The following is a 7,567-nucleotide window of genomic DNA, read 5'->3' on the forward strand; positions in this document are numbered from 1 at the left end:
AGAATTTCCGATCCCTTGGAATACTGCAAAATTCCATAGGTGCGCTGGGAGATTTGGAAGCCTGACCCAAATGAGGAGCTTGGTGATGACTGCTGTAGTGGGATCGAAATCTGGGAACCAAGGGGTGAGGAATAAACCTGGTGATCCCCAGAACCATGGGCCTGCAGTTAAAGCTTTCTGGTAGTCCTCATCTAGAACGAAGGCTACTATGAAGAAGCCCTTTGAGCATAACAGTACCTTGCAATTGTTGGCCCAGTTAGAGTGAACCCATTGGTAGAGGTCTGTTGTGCTCGGCCATAGCCCATTGAACCTGCAAATAATGGCTTGTTCTGCAAACGCTTGGGTTTGCTCATCCAGCGTTGGATGCATGATTTCAATGGAGGGGGTTTCCTAAAGTTTGTCCACCAGAAAAGGCTTGGGTGCCTGAACTGGTGGAACTGTCTTCTTAGGCATCTGAGCATGGACAACGTCTTTATATGAAAATGTCTTAGCTGAGGATGACTGTCCAACAGCTCCCCCTCTCAAGCGAAGAGTAAGAGTAATGGATGCATTTATCTTGATACTATAAAAAGACAGGGGGAGAGGATCCTCAAGTTGCTTACCTTCGTGGAGAAGTCATTGAGCTGCAGAGGGTATCCCCAACTTGAGATCCAGAGCGTGCTTGAGGTCCTGCACTAGATCCGACGAGCTCACCCAATGCAGCTGAGTTTTGCCGTAGATAAGCCTGATCTGGATCTGAAACACGACAGAAGGATCAAGGTTCTGCTTTCCTTTGCAGATCCTAGTCGAGAGGAGGCTGGAGCATTGAAGGGCCTTCTTCCCCTGAACTTGCCATAGGGGTTTGTGAGGAGAAGAGGAGAGGGTCCAAGGATCATTGAATCTGTCAATGCAATCCACCTAGAAGAGCTTCCAGACGATCCGTCCAGGCAGATCTAGGACACTTAAAAAAATTTGAAGATATAGAGCAGAGTATTGGTTGTTTTGGGGGGACAGAGAAGGCAATGGAAGGAATGAGCTGCCTTCCAGAGTAGAGTATTTCTTCCCAGGAGCCGCCGCCTGAGGAGAGACGATAGTATATTCGGCGCGCTCATCCTTGGCCACTGCGTATGCATTCTGATGGAGGCGGCTGGTACGAGATGCGGCAGCCGAGGTCCAAGATCTGGCAGATACAATGCCGAAAGCAGAACAAAAGAGGGATAGGGGAGCTTTCAGAAAGTATTTGAAAACGTGCGTAACAGAAACGAAATGATAAACCTGTAATCCTTGTCTGAAACGCGCATCTCCTGCCTCGATAGGGCATACTAGAGGCCAGACGGCGGCTGAGGGCGAGGAGGCGGCGACTGTGAAGTTAAGGTTCATCTTCGGCTTTCGGAGACCAACCGTCTCGCTCTTTCCAAAATTTTAATTTCGTTCAACCCTTCACTTAAGTGTGGAGAAGTCCATGTATCTCCTAAAGATATATTTTTACCCAAATATTTTATTTATAAAAAAATTAATATTATAAATATAAGTAAACGACATGAAAATATCTCTAAATAAAATAGAACATTAATCAAAATTAATATTATAAATATAAGTAAACTACATGAAAATATCTCTAAATACAATATAACATTAATTTATTCAAGGACGATTTCAGTAAGATATAAATTTTATCATAACATATTACATCATGCAAACTGTAGCTAACATATGTTTTTAACATAAATGTCATGAAACACATTATATCATGCAAACTGTAGTTAACATAAGTTTTTATTATTATATGATGCGAACTATAAATGGGATAGGTCTTTTTCATTCTTTTTAAATCTCTCTTTCGTTAAATTATGCATGGTCAGCGATATCTCGTTTACTTGCCATGCAAAGAATCGCAATTTCTTTTGGGAATGTGAACTTCCACTTTCAAATCAAATACAACTCCACAATGAAAAGTTACATGCAAAAAAATTAAGTTAAAAATAACGTCGAACTCCAAGTCAGTTCTCCGATAAATACAGTACATCCCCTATGGTAGAGCAAACCATTGGTTTTTTCGCTAAGCGTTCCGTATTTTCCTTCCCGTCTGTGGCTGTACACAAACATGGCTCGACACTCGGCTACATCTTCTTGTGCCCTCTGCAAATTCCTTATTTACTTATTGTTTCTTTCCATGTTACCTTTGATGCAATGCAGGCCGTTTATGTCCAATCAGCATAAACCGGTTGATGGATTGAGAATAGATCTTGTGCATAGAGATTCATCACTTTCGCCATTCTTTTCGGGGAATATTACATCCACTGAACGGATTAAGCAAGCAGTGCAACGCAGTCAAGAGAGGCTAGAAACACTGCATAGGTCTGTAGTTCTGAAGGCCGGTCAAGTCGCTCATAAAAGTTCAGGAATCCAAGCTCCAATAAGTGCAGGAAGTGGAGAATATATGATGAAGGTAGAAATTGGTAAGCCGTCTTTACCATATTCTGGAATCCTAGACACAGGTAGTGACTTGATATGGACACAATGCATGCCCTGTGATGATTTCTCTAATCAACCCTATCCAATCTATGATCCTTCCCACTCCTCCACTTACATGACGGTCACATGCGAAAGCCCTCAGTGCCAGCAAAACCCTAACTCCTATTGCTCTTCTGATGTGTGCCATTACCTGTACCAGTATGCTGATTACTTCACCTCAGGAATCCTTTCATACGAGACGTTTACCTTTTCATCAGAGTCAATCGACCAGATCGTGTTTGGTTGCAGCCAAAACAATGGAGGCCACTTCCCACAAGGAGGTGTAGGCTTCGGACGAGGTTCCTTATCCTTGATTTCACAGCTTGGTTCATTAGGACTAGGTAATAAGTTTTCCTACTGTCTCCGGGGTTTTGAAGAACCTTCTTACATGGTCAACCCTTTGTTTATAGGACACAGTGCTACCTTGAATGCCGAGGCTATCAGTTCAACTCCTTTTATTCAAAACAACGCACATTCAAGTTTATATTATCTTTCGTTGGAAGGAATTAGCCTTGGAGGTAAATTATTGAATATCAATGCTGGTACTTTTGATATTCAAGACGATGGTAGTGGTGGATTTATCATAGACTCTGGAACCGCATTCACGCTTCTGCATGAGGATGCATATCAAGTTTTGAAGAAGGCCTTGATCTCTGCCATTCACTTTCCGCAAACCGATGGGTCTGGACTCGGACTTGACCTCTGTTTTAACTTACTTCCAGACTATCACTTTCGGCTTTCTTCTAATCAATTTCCGACTATGACTTTCCACTTTAAGGGAGCAGATTATGTTTTGCAGCCAGAACACTATTTCTACGTTGATGACACCACTTTCTGCTTGGCAATGCTGCCGAGTTCAAGCATGTCCATATTAGGCAATTTTCAGCAGCAGAACTACCAAATTCTCTATGACAACGGGAAGACCATGCTCTCTTTTGCACCGGCAGATTGTGATTCGTTGTAGGCAAGCACAAGGATAGGTGTTTTGTCCTATAGATTCTACACCATATTAGATGATTAAAGTCTGCTGCTGCTAGTGTTTGATTTTAAAAAAATGTCATAGAATTTTGTGTCTCTTCCTATAATTTCTTTCTGCTAAAATATAAGCATATCTAAACAGTTTTTCTCTGATTTCAAATTCATTGAACCATGGATTCTTTATTGTGTATGGAATATTGATCATCTCATGAAAGGCCAAAGTAATAAAAGGTTGTTACCCATTCAATGAATGAGATATTTAAGGTGATATTAATATTAATTGGGCTTGCCTCTGAAAATATGGTTCAATTCTAATAACTGTGCATTAATACAAGAAAATGTATAACCGAGATAATCTTAATGGAGTCCCTCTTGAGGAACTGGAAAGCTTTTCTTAACTATTGGCCATGGGTATGTGTTAACATATTGTAAGTAAGTTCCGATATGAGAGTCAGCGTGATTGAAATATGCAATTAATACATATTGCAATACAAAAAACCTTGACCTGCGATATCAAACACTATTCCTGTAGAAGAATAATGTAAATAGGTTTAGCAGCGAATTCGTTGGAATGGGCAATGAATTCAAATCTGGTTCTGGGTACTCCCAACGATAAGGGTGATAAATTATAAGGAAATTGATTAGAATTTTAATCCGAACTAACTCAGCAACCATAACCATGAAATTTTAGGAAGAATCCATTGATTCTATCTGTGAGATGGGTGGTGAATTACTGACCTATTCAGTTATGGAGAGCAATGTAAAGAATTATGTATTTTTTCTTAAATACAAAATCAATATCTATTAGTTCAGCGTCTATTCTTTGGTGTAAGGGACGAGACCGAATTCAATGAGTTGAGTCAAACTCCTGTTTACGATTGTGGCATGACAAGATGGACACCTCGTTACATAATTAGCTGATAGAAAAGTAAAATCCCCTGCTCTGCTATTCTTATCGACTCCGACGCCATGTCGGAGTCAACGTGGAAATAAATAATTATAAAGTGAATGTAATCTATCACAATTTTATACATGAAAATTTATGTATTTATAGATTTGCTATAATATTTTCTTTGAACATTCTTTAACTTGAATATTCTTTAACTATATGTATGTGTTTTTTAGTAAATAAATAAATATAAATAACTAAAAAGAAATAAAGATATTGTTTGAAAATTTGAAATTATAATTTATTTGAATCCCATAAAAAGCCAATTCTAAAGCATTTTATTTAAATTTTATGAATATTTTCTTAATAATTAGTTATAACATGTGCCAGCTAGGGTTGTCAGCGATGTGTCGCGGGTCGTTGGGACTGAACGATATTGCCCTTCCCACCCGGGTTCGACTCGCACTTACATGCAGGATGGGTGGCTCATATTGTATGTTTGACTATCTTGATTACTGTCTGGGTGACGCAATATTTGTAAAAAGATTTCAATGTACAGATTGTAAATAATGTAAACATATAGCTTCTTCCCTTAAAAAAACCTGTGCCAACTAGGGTAAAAAAAAACCTGTGCGAGCTAGGGTAATTAGGTAATTATAATTCATGTTTATAAGGAGTAAAATTTGGAAGCGGAAGTTCTGTCTATTTGTTTTTTCCTTCTATCAAAATGTTCCTCGAATTTCTGATTGATGGATCCAAAGCCCTCTTGTACTCATTTTTAGAAATAAGGGCATGATGAAGAGAATTGTTGGAAACTGCACCCAAAATTGAGACCTAAGAGGAATGAGAGAAAGGAGAAGCATAAGATAGTTGCCACCATGTAACAAGACTAAGAGTCTGAATTAGAGAAGTATGAGAATGTCACAATTGTAGGATTTTCATGTGGTGCACCAATTGACCCGGGGTCAGATTCACGTGACGAAATGAAGATTGCAACTTTTGGGATCATAGCAGATGGACCCATTGACTTGGTTTTGATTTGGGAAATGAGACAAAAAATTCAGCAGATGTTGTACCAAAGACGAAAAGGGCACCAAATGAAGCATGGCTCCAATACAACCATAAAGTTTGACCCATAAAGTTTGAAGGATAAATAATCATTGTAGTCATTGCAATGAGGTTGGAAACCAGAGAGGCACATTTCAGATGCTCCATGCCCATAAATCATCAATAAAGAACCTGGTAGGTGAAAATGTTCAACAAGCGAATCCACCACATTCATGGTGGCCTGCTTTATTAAGTAAAAGATAGTTTTTCTAGATGTAGTAACTTGTCATGGCCATAGTTTGTAGATCATGCATTGTGAATAAATGTAAAAGTGATTATGTGTTTTCCATCACTTAATAAAGCAACGATGATGTTTTTGGCCTTTTATGAGTAGTTGGGGTATTGGTTTCTACTATGTAAAACTTGACCAAAGAGTGTGTGTTATAAACTCTTGGCAAGTATGGGGTGTTGAGTCATGTGTGGTTTAATTACAAGGAATGTACCAGATTTGTGTGCAATGCATATGATTGAAAGTGTGGTTTGGCGAGGACATAGGTTGTGTTTTGAATGTGTTAATGCTTTTCGTGGTCCAAAAGCTCTTTAAGTGGGAGGAATGATCTAGGAGGATATCAAAGTACAAGTGGCCTTAAAAATAGCTCAAAAATAAAAGTGGTCAGATAGAAAAAAAAAATAGAACCATATCGAATTGTTCATCACCCTAATTCAAATGGTACAAACCACGCTCAAATCTGAGTTCATATGGTTGAGTTATTTGCAGTCAAAGTTTTGGTCAAAGTGGACAAGTGGTAGGCTTAATGAGACAACAAATTTGACCGGGATCAACGCCTAGAATCCTGCTCCCAAGAACATGTGAATTTGTCGAAGGGATAATTTTTCTAAGAAGCGTTAATTTAGGAAAAAATCAAAATATATATGGTGGTTAATGTAAAAAGCAAAAAAAAAAGCAGAAAAATTTGGGGGTGGTCTATCACCCCCGCCACCCCCTCTCTGCATATCTCCAAACCATATATATTATTTAATTAACAATGGCTGGGTCAGGGTTGTGTGGTATAGACCTCGCCCACCATATATAAATAGGGGATAATAATTATCGACCGAGACCAATGAGGCTCGAACCCGCCTGACCCACTTGGCTGACCCCAACTAGGCGGTCTCACAAAATGGTCACTATATATATATGTTTCCAACCGCGCACCTAACCGTTGAAGCCCGTAGGTTGAAATCTAGCAACCACAATACACATTTTTATCAAAACAATCAACCAATTTGGGGAGGAAAGGGATTCAAACACCGACCTCCACTGACCTAGTTGGTTCCACCACTAACAAACTATGGGCTCATCCTTTGGTGGCTTTGTCGATGAAATGATACTTAAGCCTTCACAAATCATTTGCATGGGGAGAGTGCAGAGGACTAGGCAGTGGTCCAAAGGACGAATGGGTAGAACCATGAACTAGGCAGATGTCGAAACCTTGCCCAAGGAATCTTTTGGGTATCATAAAGATTCCCTGGGGTGCAGAAAGTGACATTGTCAAAATTGGACAAATTTATAGTCCATTTTTCTCTACTCAGCACCACGAATTTAGTGGTGATGTCAGTTTCAGTAGCTGGGCTCTCGATTGTTTTCCCATCTTCCAACTTAGAAGTATACGGGTCTTTATGTCAATTTTTCTTGTACTTATTCTCTTTGATGCCACTTAATAAGAGAAGACCTCCCCACTATTGAGAAGGGCCTGCAGACATAACCCACATTGGGTGAACTCTCTAAGAAAATTCTTGTGTCATGATCTCATGCTTGTTATGTTCTTTCCTCTTCATTTTATGTGCTTTTAGTTTTCCTAGTTAACATGCTCTGTAATATTTTGGATTTCAAGTTTCTGTGGTTAGTTTTTGTTGAGCTAGATTCTGGAATATCCACAGTAGTGATATTATTCTATCAATCTCTCAAATACCAAAGGGGATCCATCATCATGACTTCTTGAAAGAATGATAGAAGAGGTGTAGCGAAATGAAATAAATAGTTAAAAGAACAAACGATAAAATGTTTAAAAAATCAACTAACAAATAAAGTCAAAAACCTAAATTAGTGAAATTAATAATAAATTATTATTATTATTGCTATACTTTATAAATAATAAT

General features: G+C 38.8%; 1 pseudogene; it reads left to right on the forward strand.

Moving 5' to 3' along the window:
* The first annotated feature begins 2,182 nt into the window (after positions 1 to 2,182).
* On the forward strand, positions 2,183 to 3,457 carry LOC149263598 (aspartic proteinase nepenthesin-2 pseudogene; annotated as a pseudogene).
* Positions 3,458 to 7,567: the final 4,110 nt, after the last annotated feature.

The sequence above is a fragment of the Pinus tabuliformis genome, chromosome 6 (genome assembly GCF_031772625.1).
Source record: "Pinus tabuliformis cultivar Carrire ecotype Pingquan chromosome 6, CPIR1, whole genome shotgun sequence".
In the NCBI taxonomy this organism is placed as follows: domain Eukaryota; kingdom Viridiplantae; phylum Streptophyta; class Pinopsida; order Pinales; family Pinaceae; genus Pinus; species Pinus tabuliformis.